The sequence below is a fragment of the Schistocerca gregaria genome, chromosome 5 (genome assembly GCF_023897955.1).
Source record: "Schistocerca gregaria isolate iqSchGreg1 chromosome 5, iqSchGreg1.2, whole genome shotgun sequence".
NCBI classification, from domain to species: domain Eukaryota; kingdom Metazoa; phylum Arthropoda; class Insecta; order Orthoptera; family Acrididae; genus Schistocerca; species Schistocerca gregaria.
The window spans coordinates 557,840,042-557,856,824 of record NC_064924.1 but is presented as its reverse complement, the minus strand read 5'-3'; the positions used below and the strand labels follow the sequence as shown (position 1 = coordinate 557,856,824).

General features: G+C 41.5%; 1 protein-coding gene across 1 annotated transcript in view; it reads left to right on the top strand.

Annotated features, from left to right (window-relative positions):
- Positions 1-14: 14 nt before the first annotated feature.
- Positions 15-16,783, top strand: part of LOC126272112 (MPN domain-containing protein) — a 158,212-nt gene continuing 141,443 nt past the window's right edge. Inside the window, exon 1 of the mRNA XM_049974707.1 lies at positions 15-184. The gene's annotated coding sequence lies outside the window, so the exon portion shown is untranslated. The remainder of the gene's footprint in view (positions 185-16,783) is intronic.

Sequence of the window (16,783 nt, the reverse complement as noted above, 5' to 3'; positions counted from 1 at the left end):
CCAAAGAAGTTATTACAAACGTTGAAACGGTGATCGTTAGAAAATCTTTGGAAATACACAGCAATTGCTTTCGAAACAGAACCACACATAAGCTTTGGACAATTGGCTTTGTTGACACACTGAAAGGCGGTAGATGAAAATTGTTTATTGGTGTGAGAAGCATGATGTGTTTTTGTGATTGAAGGTAGGAATATGTGGTGTATTCTGTGTTAGATAGCATTTTTTTGATAATGTAGTGGCAAATGCTCAGTTTGCAGGTCATTTAACTTTGTTTCATGATTTCTCTCTGGAACTATGCCCGTTTTCATGCGCATTTCATATAATATCCGACGTGCTGAATGTTGGATTTGGTACACTATTCATTTCATCTTTCAACGTGCATAATGCCATCGTTATTACTATGCACTTTATTTTATGCAAATTTACTGTTTTTAGGCTTTTTGATTTTATATATTTGATAATAAGGACATAAATCCGAAGTGTTTTTGTTGTCTATCTGTTGTTGATAATATTTCAGTTTTAATAAATGTAATTCACTGTATTTGCGCTCTTCTGCTGTGTAGTTTTAATCTTATTGCAGCTAATTGCAGTTGCTGTCAGCTATGTAACTACAACTTTCATTATCACTATTTTGTAGCAGCATAAGCCAGTGTACATGTGTAAGTTTGCTGTAAATGAGAACGGTGCCATTTTGTCCTTAGCATGTAGGGAGACCAGGGTGAACTGAATTTACTCCCTTTATTTGCATTTGTGAAACACAGCTTGACTCAGAGGTGGAAAGAACATAGTGTATGTCTTTGCCATCCACAGGCAATGACTTCCCAAAGAAAACCGTTTAGGTAGAATGCAAATTATAGAACTAATTGTTTAGTTCAATTTATAGGGATTGGCTTACAAATACATAATCAAACCTTGAAAGATCTACTGAGAAGCATGAAAACTTCTTTCTTTGAGGCAGTAGAGTGTAATGTGGCTCTTTTACCTGTGAATGAATGATGTTTTTCGTTTGTAACATGAGTATCATAAGTTATTGCTGATCATTTGTAATGGCCGGAAACTTTTCTTAACTATCTTTGTAATGAATTTAGAATTTCCTTCTTTCTACAGTTGACATGGTCCTCCCGGCCCCAAATATTCTGTTTCTCCCAAAATCCTCTGATCACCTCCTAGTCATTTTCCCCTACCTCTTGCTCGCATATGTACTTCTTTTACTGCTAGAGATATGTCTGACCTAGTCCAGTCTTCCTTGCTGTCACAAACATTATGAAGATAGATTGTTTCAAGACTGAAATATGTTATGAATTGTAGTTCAGGGACAAAGGTAACACTGAAAAAGTTCGTGATGAAGAACTCTAACATGTATGGGATCTTTATTGAGTGCACTGGACACTGTGAATCAAAGCTATTTTGTTAACCCCAAGTAGCTGCAGAAATCTTTTTGCCAAGTAAAAGTATAAATACCTTGTGTGTGTCCATTGGGCTTGTAGACTGTATGGAGGGTTTCTCAGTATCTGGAAATGTTCCTCAGTCAGTATCATTGTTCTGTACATAACTCTTGTATGAGCTGCCAATAGTGTTGACATGCAACCAGTCACATACAGTACATGCACGTTGGAAACTGTCGTGATCATTCAAAATAATAATTGAAGTTGTAAAGCAAGTTCTGTAAAATTGCAAAAATTATTTACTTTAATGTTAGCATTTGAGGCCATGCAGTATTTAACGCACTGCCGTATGAATTTTGGTTTCCAGTGCTTTCGTTAAATAGATAGTGGCAAATGCTGTGATCATTCATGTATAAAGGATATCATCCTTCCCTGTCCTCAACTTCGGTGGACTTGTGCTCCATCACATTTGGAATGTAGGTTTTGGTGACAGGCTTACTCTTGGTGTGTCACGTAGCCTAAGTAAAGTGGTAAGTTGACAGTTTGTTTGTGGGTTGGCAGAATCTTCACTATGATGACATACTAATCCGTAACATAGCCCCAGATCTAGGTTAGGGTAGAAGATGGCAGATGATTTCTGAATTGGTGAAGCTAATGAATTTCATGCTATGGAAACAGCTGTAATTCATATTATGGTATGTATGTTACTTATCTTGTATTTCAACGAGTAGATTATGTCCACCAGTTTGATTATGATGGTCAAAGACAATGGGTGATATAAAAAACAACAATAAACACAAAAAATAGATGTTATAAATTTTACAAATTATAGCAACAAAAATATTTGAAGTGCTATGTGAAAAAGTGGTCATCTGCCTTAGCAGTCTGTGTGAGCGACCATCTTTTTGCAAAGCAATTACTTTACAGGCCAGAACGTAGACACACAATTGAGGGGAATACAGAAGTGTCCGATTCCACTCGTCTGCTTTGACCCATGAAATCACCAGTATGACGGAAACGACCATTTTCAACGTTTCCAGTATGGCGCCTATGACATCATTATATAAACGACAACAAACACGGAAATACATATAAAACCAACACACATATAATCAAACTAACGGGACCAGCACGGGAAATTGGGGGTTTTTGAGTGGGGACAAACTAAATATAAATGCATACCGTGATCACAAACCACACAAAACGTCAACAGCAACTCACGATACCGAAACACACACAGCTACGACACATTGGAATCGAACACTTCCCTTGACCTATATAGGTCAGCAACAGCTCACGATACCAAAACACACATAGCTATGACGACGAATTGCTGTCGGTCACTTCCCATGACCTATGCAGCTCAAATACAACTGATGATACCAAAAAAATTGAAATCAAGTACTTCCCCCTAATATACATAAATCAACCACAAATGCCGAAACCAAAACATCAACCACTGACACATGCTGTAAACAACACTGACCCATCAACTAATAAAAATCTCACCGAACGTCATAACACGCGTACAGTATCCCCAACAATACTACTACTTACCATAAAAAAGTTCTGGCACTACACACTAACCCCCATCTCACATATTCTGCTTGAATATGCCGCATTTCACAATCTCTGTCACAAGCCCAAAAAGTTGCAGAAACTTAATGATGGGCGACATGTTGTTCCCCATTTCAGCCCACAAACGCGGACTATTAAACTTAGAAGTAATATCCATACCTAACAAAATAAGCCACAAATTGAATTAAACAACTTACCACACAACAAACCAATAAAATCAGATGACACTGCAATAACATAAACACAATGGAAGCATAATTCTGAACTCACTGAAACTAATTTCTGTTCTTTTGTAACAGTCACGACCTAGAAATGCACACTTCAAGCACCGACACCCAGATGAACCAAATGCACCACCAGACGACACCACCAACTGCAACAAGATGACATCTACAAACACAACACACTCATAAACTAAATTCCGCATCATCGTGACCTCGCACAACACAACACACTTACGACACGGGTCAAAGCTGATGGGCAGGATCGGATGCCTCCGTTGACCCCAGTCGACTGCAGCTTTGAAAGCTTTTTTCCCCCTATTTTGTTCCACTATTTAATGACTTTGCTTTGGTACAGTGTCTTGATATTTATTAGATACTTATGAAGATTCAACATGAACTGGCACTTCAGAGCAGCAAAATTAGTTTCTCATCTGCTGCTTTTCCCAAAGTGTCTTTCAGACATGGTGAACAGGTATACTCATCAGAGTGCACACTAGAGGACAATGTATTCACATTCTCTTGCAGATGCATGGCTTTATGGTTTCTGTAATCAGTTCAAGGTAATAGGAGAATACAAGGAAGTGATTAAGTGGTACAACAGCAGAATGAATAGTTAGTGATCTATAGGGATCTTGAATTGTATTTCTGTAGTGCTGATGAGAATGGCAGCAACATAGGCTGGGGAGTGGAAGTGCCTAGGGCTTGTGGAGGCTTATACATGTTTTAGTAGAGTACACCATGTATTAAAAAACTCTTACATTGAATCCAAATTTCAAAAACAGTTACAAACAAAAATAGCTTATTAAAATGAGTGCAGTCTTCATAAAATCATTAATTTAGACTCTTATTAATAATTAATAACACAATAATAATTATTTAATAGTCCATCATGGACCAGCTTTCGTTTTTCTAAGCTGCTATCAGATAACTTAATACTAACAGACAGTTCATACATCAGTGAGAGTTCGTAGCTACACAAAGATTATTTTTGAAAGATATATGACAGTTTATGAAAACCTGTTGGTACAGAAAACACACCCATAACTAATTTCACTAAGGAGCCCAGCACAAATAAAACTTATGTTACTGTATACTTGAAGATTGAAAGCATTGAAGTGTACACTGAAAAGCCAAAGAAAATGGTACACCTTTCTAATATCGTGTAGGGCCCCCATGAGCATGCAGAAGTGCCGCAACACGACATGGCATGGACTTGGGTATGTCTGAAAAAGTGCTGGACGGAATTGACACCATGGCTCCTGCATTGCTGTCCACAAATCCATAAGCGTATAAGGTGGTGGAGATCTCTTCCAAACAGCACATTACAAGGCTTTCCATATATACTCAATAATGTTCATGTCTGGGGAGTTTGGTTGCCAGCAGAAGTGTTTAACCTCAGAAGAGAGTTCCTGGAGCCACTCTGGAGCAGTTCTGGATGTGTGGGGTGTCACATTGTTCTGCTGAATTGCCCAGGTCTGTCAGAATATACAATGGACATGAATGGATGCAGGTGGTCAGACAGGATGCTTACGTATGTGTCAGCAGTCAGAGTCATATCTAGACGTATCGGAGTTCCATATGACTCCAACTGCACATGCCCCACATCATTACAGAACCTCCTCCAACTTGAATAGTCCCCTGGTGACGTGCAGTGTCCGCGGATTCATGAGGTTGCCTCCATACCCTCACACTTCAATCCTTTCGATATTATTTGAAATGAGACTGGTCCAACCAGGCAACATGTGTCCAGTCATCAACAGTCCAATGTTAGTGTTAACAGGCCCAGCTGAGGCGTAAAGCTTTGTGTTGTGCAGTCATCAAGGTACATGAGTGGGCCTTCAGCTCCGAAAGCCCATATCGATGATTTTTCATTGAATGGTTCGCGTGCTGAAACTTGTTGATGGCCCAGCATTGAATTCTGCTCCAATTTGCGGAAGGATTGCACTTCTGTCATGTTGAATGATTCTCTTCAGTCGTTGTTGGTCCCATTCTTACAGGATGTTTTTCTGGCCGCAGTGATGTTGGAGGTCTGATGTTTTACTGGATTCCTGATATTCACGGTACACTTTTGAAATGATCATATGGGAAAATCCCCACTTCATGACTTCTTTGGAGATGTTGTGTTCCATTGCTCGTGTGCTGATGGTAACACCACATTCAAACTCACTTAAATCTTGATAACCTGCGATTGTAGCAGCAGTAACCGATGTAACAACTGCACCAGACACTTTTTGTCTTATATAGGCGTTGCCGGCTGCAGCCCCGTATTCCACCTGTTTACATATATCTGTATTTGAATACACATGCTATACCAGTTTCTTCAGCACTTCAGTATATATAACCCAAAATATACAAGTGAGTAATGGCAGAGACTACTATCTTATGCTTAGAAAAATATTATCTCGCTGCTGCTACTTTAGTGAGGGTGAAAAATGAAATGGTGGTTTGGTGATTAAGGACTGAGTCAGGATTCTTTGATTGGTGTTTGTTAATAGCCAGAATCGTGACCTGGTCCTTAGCGACCAAACACAGTTTAATATTCATCCCTTACTAAAGTAGCAGCAGCAGCAGAAGCGAGATAATTTTTCTTTTCCTCAACACCCTTCCACTCGAGTGATTTTTGTCCTGATACAAGCCTAGAAATGCACACTCCTTAGGCTACTTGTATGTAAGGGGTTGAAACTGTAACTATCTAATGAAGATGACTGATTGTTGTGTGTGCATAGTGTTGTTCTTTTTAATGTTGCTGTAATGATGACAAGAGAGGCTAAAACCCAATGTCGGCATGCACTGTGGAGAGATTTGGAATTTAATACAGGACAGTGTCAGTTGCGCAGTGCATGCTATAATGCAATTTTATCTAAACTACTCAAATTCAGCAGAAGTTGTGGCTGGTTATGGGCCGACTGTATTGAGTGAAAGAAAGATTAAACAATGGTGATGAGACATTAAAAGTGGCCATACAAATGTGTATAATGAAGAATGGAGACGCAGCAAGCTGACAAAAAACTACAACCCAAAAAAACTACAGTCTGATCAATGAATGGCAACTGGTGTCTTGACTGATGAACTGTCTGTTGTTGGTTATATGTCCATTTACATTATTTTCTTGGATTACCTTGTGTATCACAAATGGTGTTCAAGTTGGGTAATGAAAGCACAAACCCACCATTTCCATTGGAAACTTTTTAACCGTGTTTGCTGAAGTCCTGACTTTGTACACACACACACACACACACACACACACACACAAACACAACACCATTAAGAGTTCTTTCCTTGGGGAGGGGAGAGGTATAGATTAGGGAAGGCTAAAAGGGAAGGGCAGGTCACTGAGATTCTAGGATGAGAGGGGCTCATCAGTTGGGTGTCTGCCCTCGTCCTCACAAGACTGTCACCAAATGGCCCAATACTTTTAAAATATTTCTTGTGTAAGGATGACTGGGTCTGGACACATGTTATCTTTGACAGTGTTCTGGCATTTTGAATGAAAAACTTAACCACTCTGTGTTTATTAATCACAGGGAACCTGGTTCAACCCACAATGTCAATGAAGATGTCACATTTCTGTCATGCAAGGAGTGGATATCCTCTAGTAGAAGTTGTACATTTTATTATGTAGATGATACTCTCAATGTTCTGTCACTTTTCTCTCCTGAAGAGATTCGGTATCCTCTAAGCAAATTCACATGATTCTTCATAAGTTTTGTTATAACATGGATTATGGATTATTATCAATTGTGGTTGTGTTCACTATGTTTGATTTAATTGCTAGGTTCTGTCACTGAACCTTACTGTGAAACAGGTTTTTAATTGGTTTTATGAACAAGCTGGAGTACAACTTTTAAATTGTCATGCAAAACCCAACTTAATTGCCGTTGAAAAAAACCAGCAACCAAGTGAAGTAGCTTATATGATGTGTCTGACCATATGGTATCATATAGATGGCAGATAGCCACTGGGATCATGTACTCCTTCTTTGGACGACATTAGCACCAAGTAGGAAATATTTCACGAAGTTTGTGACATCCGTGCTGGTTGCTTACTTTTATGACCTAGCATACATGAGTGGTATGTGGATCAAATATTAGATTATAGTCCAATCACATTCTGTTTAAAGGCTTATAATACAAACTGAAGCAAGATAAAAAAAATTTGCTCACCAATCGACAGCAGGGCAACACACACACGCAAAAGGATTTAACTTTCACAAGCTTTTGGAGACCATGGCTCCTTCTTCTGGCAGAAGAGTTGAAGGAGAAGGAAGAGTGGTGGAGGAGGAGAACTGGAGAGGTTTATGGAGAGAGGTACAGTTTAGGAACGTCATCTAGAACCCCAGGTCAGGGGAGACTTACTGGACGGAATGAGAAGGAAGGACTGAGCTCTCAAGTTTTCAGATCTCATCCAGTGCGATCCCCAACAATTAGTCTTCCCTTCTCACCCCATCCTTTAAGTCTCCTCTGACCCAGGGTTCCAGGTGACTTTTCTAAAGTATACCCCTTTCCCTAAACCTCTCCAGTCCCTCTTCCCTCCCCTTCAACTCTTCCACCAGAAGATCTACATCTACATCCATACTCTGCAAGCCACCTGACGGTGTGTGGCGGAGGGTACCCTTGAGTACCTCTATCGGTTCTCCCTTCTATTCCAGTCTCGTATTGCACGTGGAAAGAAGGATTGTCAGTATGCTTCTGTGTGGGCTCTAATCTCTCTGATTTTATCCTCATGGTCTCTTCGCGAGATATACGTAGGAGGGAGCAATATACTGCTTGACTCTTCGGTGAAGGTATGTTCTCGAAACTTTAACAAAAGCCCGTACCGAGCTACTGAGCGCCTCTCCTGCAGAGTCTTCCACTGGAGTTTACCTATCATCAAGATGGTGTCACTGGCTCCAAAAGTGCACTCACATGTGCCTCACGCGTGTGTGTGTGTGTGTGTGTGTGTGTGTGTGTGTGTGTGTGTGTGTGTGTGTGTTTCCCTGCTGCCGCTTGGTGAATAATAATACTTAGAAAGTGTATTTTTCATACAAATGTACACTTTTAAAATCAAACAATAACTATTTACATTAACAAACAAGGGAAAATTAGAATGTCAGTGGTGTTTGATGCAGGAGTCTAGTGCGAGTCGTATAAGAGAGATCATATTTTGAAAAGTTCCCACACCGACTTGCACAACACCTATGGCAGCACACACTAAAGAACAGCACAAATGCATACATTAGTTATGTGGTTTCTGACCAGTAATGAGACAATTGTCTATCAAAGGTTGTGTTCAAAATGATCACTTACAGCGGCATTTCACGCTTCCAGTCTGTTGTGGAACCCTGCTGCACATGTGCTAGCATTTTGGCAGAGATGACCAAGCAGACAGCAGCAATATGTTGTCACATATCATTGTGTTTAGGTGGTGTGGCCTTGTAGACAGCTTTCCTCACAGAAAAAAGTTTACAGGCATCATATCCGGGAAATGGGTCAGCCAAGGTACAGGTCCTCTGTGTCCAATCCAACGACTTGGAAACAGTTGAGTAGACTATAGGCTGAACAGCCATTGTAATGGTACCACAGGTTCCTCCTAGTCTGCAGAGCAATGTCTTGCAGTATCTGTGGAACATGATCTGCTAGGAGACTGTGACACTTGTGCGTGTTCAGTGTTTCTTCTATAAAAACAGGCCTATGAGCTGATCGTTGACTATCCCACACAATATGTTTACACTCTGTGGATGCTGACATTCCATCTGACGAATCCAACAGGGGTTGTCAACAGATCAGTAGTGCATGTTTCAGCGGTTTACCTGGCCACAATTGGTAAATGTGGCTTCATCACTAAACAAGATACATGATACATCTGGAGTATCCTGTCTTAATGTCTGTGTACTGAAGAATTCTCATAATTGTTTCCATGCAGCTCTTGATGGAGAGAGATGTGGATGGGATGGAACCTTTGTCGATGGTGAATATATAGTACACTTAACTTGATTTATGGCACTGCCTCGTGCAATTATGTGGGAGGTAATGTGCAGCTCCACTGCAACGACAGCAAGAACATTGATTTCCCCTTCTTCTGCTGTCACTTGTTTCCTTCTGTTATGCTGCCCAGGTGAGACATTACAACTTTCAAATGACTGGTTGATAAGACTGGTAAATAATTGCTGAGATGGCTGACATCTATCGGAGTATCTTGCTCCACACACTGTACAAGAGTAGACTCCATTTGCTCCATACACCATGAGCGTGCTGGCTTTTTCAGCATTGGTAAACCATATTGTCCACTCGTGACCTACCCCTTGGACTGTACACAGTAACTGACCAGCAAGTCTTAGTGCACTCAAGCAACACACAAGCATACCGTAAGCAAGCGTAACAATAGCATACCTAGCAACTATGCTGGTTGAATGGCATAAACAACTGTAGGTGTGGAAACTTTGCAAAATATTATATCCCTGAAACGACTCGCGTTTGAATCCTGCAACTATCACCACTGATATTCTAATTTAACATACTTTTAGTTTGTTGATGTCAATAGGCATTGTTCAGTTTAAAACATATACCACAATATTTGTGGTGCAAGTTTCAGGTGATTCACCCTTTGTATTGATGAGAGGAATCGATTTGTCATTTATCACTAACTTCGTGACTAAGTACTTCTCTCTGTTTTTGTATTTGCCAACATAAGCTGTGTATAAAGATGCCTGATATATTAAAACTTTATCATTCAGATGTGGCAGACTAAAACCTGGACCCTTGCATGTAGCATGTAGTAATTTCACTGACTGAAAGTCCAAGTGGTACTTGCAACACAACATGATGCTCAAGTTGGCCAGTGTGTGTGTGTGTGTGTGTGTGTGTGTGTCTTTCTCTTGGTAAGAACATTGTATGTGAAAGGAGAAAGGCTAAGACTGAGTTCCATTTGGTGCACAGTTCAATATTGTTAGGACATTTCATAACTATGTGCACTGCTCTACTGAGGGAGATAATCAGTAAACAAACCGTATCTGTTGAGAAGACAAAATATAATCTAATTTTATTTTATACAGCAACTTCTCTGACATTGACATTAGAGTTATCGTCAATAGTACGAAGAATTGCCTCGTCCATTGCAGGTATCCTCGTCATTCTAGGTCTTCCCCAGTCATGAGTCATAGGCTGGAATGTTCCGTGCTCCCTAAGATGCTGATCAAAGGTGCGGCCAAACTTTCAGGAAGCATTCCTCACACACAAATAAAGAAAAGATGTTATCTGGACATGTGTCCGGAAACGCTTAATTTCCATGTTAGAGCTCATTTTAGTTTCGTCAGTATGTACTGTACTTCCTCGATTCACCGCCAGTTGGCCCAATTGAAGGAAGGTAATGTTAACTTCGGTGCTTGTGTTGACATGCGACTCATTGCTCTACAGTACCAGCATCAAGCACATCAGTATGTAGCATCAACAGGTTAGTGTTAATCACGAACATGGTTTTGCAGTCAGTGCAATGTTTACAAATGCGGAGTAGGAGGATGCCCATTTGATGTATGGATTAGCACAGGGCAAAAGCTGTGGCGCGGTACGTTTGTATCGAGACAGATTTTCAGAACGAAGGTGTCCCGACAGGAAGACATTCGAAGCAATTGATCGGCGTCTTAGGGAGCACGGAACATTCCAGCCTATGACTCGCGACTGGGGAAGACCTAGAATGACGAGGATACCTGCAATGGACGAGGCAATTCTTCGTGCTATTGACGATAACTCTAATGTCAGCGTCAGAGAAGTTGCTGCTGTACAAGGTAATGTTGACCACGTCACTGTATGGAGAGTACTACGGGAGAACCAGTTGTTTCCGTACCATGTACAGCTTGTGCAGGCACTATCAGCAGCTGATTGCTTCCACGGCTACACTTCTGCGAATGTTCATCCAACAATGTGTCAATCCTCATTTCAGTGCAAATGTTCTCTTTACGGATGAGGCTTCGTTCCAACGTCATCAAATTGTAAATTTTCATAATCAACATGTGTGGGCTGACGAGAATCAGCATGCAACGTGATCAACACATATTTTCTGTGAACTTTTGGGCAGGCAGTGTTGGTTGTGTCTTGATTGGGCCCCATGTTCTTCCACCTACACTCAATGGAGCACGTTATCATGATTTCATACGGGATACTCTACCTGTGCTGCTAGAACATGTGCCTTTACAAGTATGACACAACATGTGGTTCATGCACGATGGAGCTCTTGCACATTTCAGTCGAAGTGTTCGTACGCTTCTCAACAACAGATTCGATGACCGATGGATTGGTAGAGGCAGACCAATTCCATGGGCTCCACGCTCTCCTGACCTCAACCCTCTTGACTTTCATTTATGAGGGCATTTGAAAGCTCTTGTCTATGCAATGCCGGTATCAAATGTAGAGACTCTTCGTGCTGGTGTTGTGGACGGCTGTGATACAATACGCCATTCTCCAGGGCTGCATCAGCGCATAAGGGATTCCATGCGATGGAGGGTGGAAGCATGTATCCTCGCAAACGGAGGACATTTTGAACATTGCCTGCTGGTACGTTCTGTTGCTGTGTGTTTCCATTCCATGATTAATGTGATTTGAAGAGAAGTAATAAAATGAGCTCTAACATGGAAATCAAGCGTTTCCGGACACATGTCCACATAACATATTTTCTTTCTTTGTGTGTGAGGAATGTTTCCTGAAAGTTTGGCCGTACCTTTTTGTAACACCCTGTATATTGAGAATAGTTCCAGTGAAAAGAAATGGAGGGGAGTCTTACAGATTGTAATGAGTTGACTAGATTGATTTTGGAAGTAACACCCCACAAACAATGCTAACAAATTTCACAATGTCTGGGGAGAGCAATTGATTCCTATGCACATAACCAAAATTATTTTACTAGTATATTCCAAATAAAAGAAGACAAAGCTGTTGCAAAACTCAAAAATACCATTTAAATGGAACTCAATTAGAAACAGATATATATAAATTGTGCAGAGCCTACAACATCGTGTAAGGGAGAATTGCAGCTTATTAGAAGTCTCACTTTGTTGTTGTTGTTGTTGTTGTTGTTGTTGTTGTTGTTGTTGCTGTTGTTATGGTATTCAGTCTGAAGACTGTTTGATGCAATTGTCATGCTAGTCTATGCTGTGTGCAAGCCTCTTCATCTCCAAATAAATAGTGCAACTTACATCCTTCTGAATTGCTTACTATATCCATCTCTTGGTCTCCCTCTACGAATTTTACCCCCCACACTTCCCTCCAGTACTAAATTGGCGATCCTTTGATGTCTCGAAATGTGTTCTATCAACTGATCCCTTCTTTTAGTCAAGTTGTGTCGCAAATTTCTTTTCTCCCTACTTCTGTTAAGTACCTCCTTGTTAGTTACAAGATCTACCCATCTAATCTTCAGCATTCTTCTGTAGCACCACATTTCAAAAGCTTATCTTCTCACCTAACCTGTTTATAGTCCATGTTTCACGTCCATATGTGGCAGTGCTCCATACCAATACTGCCAGAAGAGACTTTGTAACACTTATATCTGTATTCAGCGTTAGCAAATTTCTCTTCTTCAGAAATGCTTTTCTTGCCATTGCCAGTCTATGTTTTATATCCAGTCTACTTTGGCCATCATCAGTTAGTTTGCTGCCCAAACAGCAAAACTCATCTACCACTTTACGTGTCTCCTACTCTGATTTCCTTAGCATCACCTGATTTAATTTGACTACATTCCATTATCCTTGTTCTGATTTTGTTGATGTTCATCTTATATCCTCCTTTCAAGGCACTCACTGCCCATTCCGTTAAACTGCTCTTCCAAGTCCCTTTGCTGTCTCTGACAGAATTACAATGTCATTGGTAAACCTCAAACTTTTTATTTCTTCTCCCCTCAACTCTTATAACTGTCATTTGGTTTCTATACAAGTTGTAAATGGCCTTTTGCTCCCTCTATTTTACTCCTGCTGCCTTCAGAATTTCAAAGAGGGTATTCTAGTCAGCAGTGCCAAAATTTTTCTAAGTCTGCAAATGCTACAGGTATGTCTTTCCCTAAACAATCTGTCAGAGAATTCGTAGGGTCTGTATTGCCTTGCTTGTTCCTGCATTTCTCTGGAATCCAAACTGATCTTCCATGAGGTTGGCTTCTAGCAGATTTTCCATTCTTCTGTAAAGAATTTGTGTTAGTATTTTAACCATGACTCATTACACTAATAGGTTGGTAATATTTACACCTGTCAGCACCTGCTTTCTTTGGAACTGCAGTTATTATATTCTTCTTGAAGCCTGAGGTTATTTCACCTGCCTCATATATCTCGCACATTAGATGGAAGAGTTTTGGCATTGCAAGCTCTCCCAAGGCTTTCAGTAGTTCTGACAGGCTGTGTCGTTTACTCCTAGGGCCATGTTTCGACTTTGGTCTTTCACTGCTCTGTCAACTTCTTGCAGTATCATATCTCCTATCTCAACTTCATAAGCATCATCCTCCAGTTTTAATATATTGCCTTCAAATTCTCCCTTGTATAGACAATCTACATACTCCTCTCACTTCTCAGGTTTCCCCCAGGTGGCTCACATCTGTTTTGTGATTATGTGGTTGGTCACCATGGGACACCAGCCCTTGAAGTGCTTACTTTCCTTTCTGTGCTACATAGATATCTTTCTCCTATTCTTTATTTGCTCTCTACCTTTCCATTGGACGGTCTTCGTGGTGCAGACTGTGCTTGGAATTGGTTTGTGTTTTGGACACACATTTTCTTACCGTTTGGCCTTCTACGACTTTTCATTATTAATTATACTGTTGAGTTTAACTTGCTGCTACTTTTCTAAATTTTACAGAAGTGTGGATCATGCAGTGAAGATCAACCAGTGTGTCATGTTTTTCACCTTTTGTGCCTTTCTCTCTTTGTACCCTTTCCTCTTGCAGTGATACTACGCCCAAAACTGAACATGGTAGCCATTCTGTTGTGTGAGGGGGTGTCAAATACCTGCATGACGGTAGGCCCCTGACCACACAGGGATCACACAGTTGGTGACTGAGCTGAAAACTGCCCACACAGTCCAAGAAGTATGTGTCTGTCGTGACTGGCACATGAGTACTTGAGGCAATGGTTTACTAGCCAGGTAACCATTCCTGTGGTTGAGTGGCGCATGTGGGGAATGCCTGTTTCCGATTGGTTGGTATCATGGCAGAAGATTTGTGCAAGAAGTGAATTAAACTTTCTTCTGCTGGTAGCGGCACTGCCCCAGCACTCTCTTCCAAAGCTAAAACATATTACATTGCAGAAAGGTATGACCTCAAAATATTCCCTTCCCTGGCTATGCCATGGGAGGAATGTAGGGCTCAGAGGCAAAGTGGGAAATTCTGCCCACAATACTTGGTATGTTATAGAATGAGCAGGGATTACTTTTTGACTACAAAGCCATTGTTCATCATTGAACACCTCAAAGACAGGTTTAGGGAAGTTGCAGCAATTACAAAAGAGGAAAGTGGCTCTGTTCCACCTAAAAAGGCCTCCCCTGCTCAGAGACAGGCTCTGCTTGCCTGTGTCAAGCTGGGTGGTGTTCTTGTCAGTATAACCCCCCATAAAAGTCTGAATATGGTGCAAGGCATCATTTTCCACTGAAACCCCCTTTTACAGACTGATTATGAGTTTCTGCTAATTTGGAGCGATAAGGCATGTGTTTTGACAGATGTGTCTAGTGGGGACCAAAAGACAACAGAGTGGATACTGGAGTCTTCATCTTGGCCTTTGGAGATGACTCGTTACCTGAGAAGGGCAAGGTGATGGTGTATCACTGATATGTCAAGTCATATATTCCTCCTTCCATGCAGTGCTACAAATGCACATAATTTGGACACAGATCTTCACATTACAATTCTATCACCGTCCTTTTGGCCATCAGTTGGACATGAATGATCCAATTTGCAAAAGAAAAAAAAGAGATTCCAAGAATAAAAGACCCTTTACTGCCTCAAATATCAAGAGGCCAAGAAGAAATATGATTGCGTACATGCTACATGTTTGACAATGACATATGCTGTTGCTACGGCGAAGTTATTCTTTTTAGTGACTGTACTATCACCCTCTGTGTTTTCTACATCTGGCCCATGGGTTGCTTGACTACACCCACTCGCCTTGTGTTTGGGGTGTCCTCCTCCTACTGTTTGTGCCACACTGCTTTTGGGAGATGACAGCTTCCTTTCCACTGGGACGTTGGTCCCCAACCCTTTGATGGAGAAGCAACGTCTCCTATGGCATTCCTTACCAGGAAGGGGACCTTTGGGACACTCCCTTCCCAGGACTCCACTGATGTGTAACCAGATACCTGCAACCAGGTGTCAGCCAGTGGCTGAAGGAGCCATAGGTTGCAGATTGTAGGACTGCGTATTCCTCCTCTGTCCCAGAATCTCGGTTCGACGAGCCCTCACAGGAGTCTAACAAAGGACATTAAGAAGACTTCCAAAAAGAAAAGATTATAGTGGCTCCCATGCTGCCAGACCCTGCATGTTCCAACTCTATCTGAAGCAGCATTCCTGGTGGCCTCTGCGGTCCCGGACCCACCCCGCCCCTCCCCACATGTTGGTTAGGAAAAAATGTGTATTGATGATATATCTTCACAATTAGTGGCATCAGGTGGCCCTGAGTCATGACCTGCCTCCTTGCTCCATTCATGTACCCACGAGGTATTAATAGCATGACCCTCCAGTGGAACTGTAGCATTTTTTTGCCGCTTGGGTGAGTTATGACATTTTCCTTGCATTTCCCGTGGTTTTTTGCAGCGGTTTCCAGACAACTTATTTCCCAGAAATTCAGACCCTTACCCTCCACAACTACCAGGGCTATTTTAATAATTACACTGACTGTGAAAGTTGGTCAGATGGTGTTTGCGTGTACATTGTGGACTCTTATCCGCAGCAAGCAATTGCCATTCAGTATGACTTTTGAGGCTGTGGTTGTTTTTGTGAAGACTCCTCTGGAATTTACTATTTGTAATGTGTATCTCTCTCCTGACAACAAAGTGTCCCAGAACATGTTGTCTGCACTGTTTTCACAGCTGACCCCTGTCTTTCTAACACTGGGTGACTTTAATGCCCACAACACTTGGTGGGGTGGAACTATGACCACTGGTTGTAGTAAAGCTGTCAAAAACTTGCTTGCAGAGCTCGATTTCTGCCTCTTGAATACAAGTGTTCCCTCATACTTCGGTGTCGTGTACATGTCTTAGTCGGCCATTGACCTTCCCGTTTGCAGCCCAGGTCTTCTCTCGCTTACCCATTGGAGAGTCCATAGTGACTTGTACAACAGTGATCATTTTCCAATCGCGTTGACCCTCCCTCAGCATCATTCATCTGGGCGTCCACCCAGATGAGCTCTCTCCAAAGTTGACTAGGATGCTTTCACCAATGCTCTCACCTTTCGCACCCTGCCACATGGAGCTATTGGTACGGTTGTCTAGAGCACAATTGCAGCAACTGTATTGGCAGCTGACTCAGTGATCCCCTCTTCCTTGGGATTTCCCTATTGGAAGACAGATCCTTGGTGGACTCTCAAAATCACCAAGGCCATTGGAGATCACAGGCAGGTTCTGCAATGCCATGAACAACATCTGTTTATGCAGCACCAGA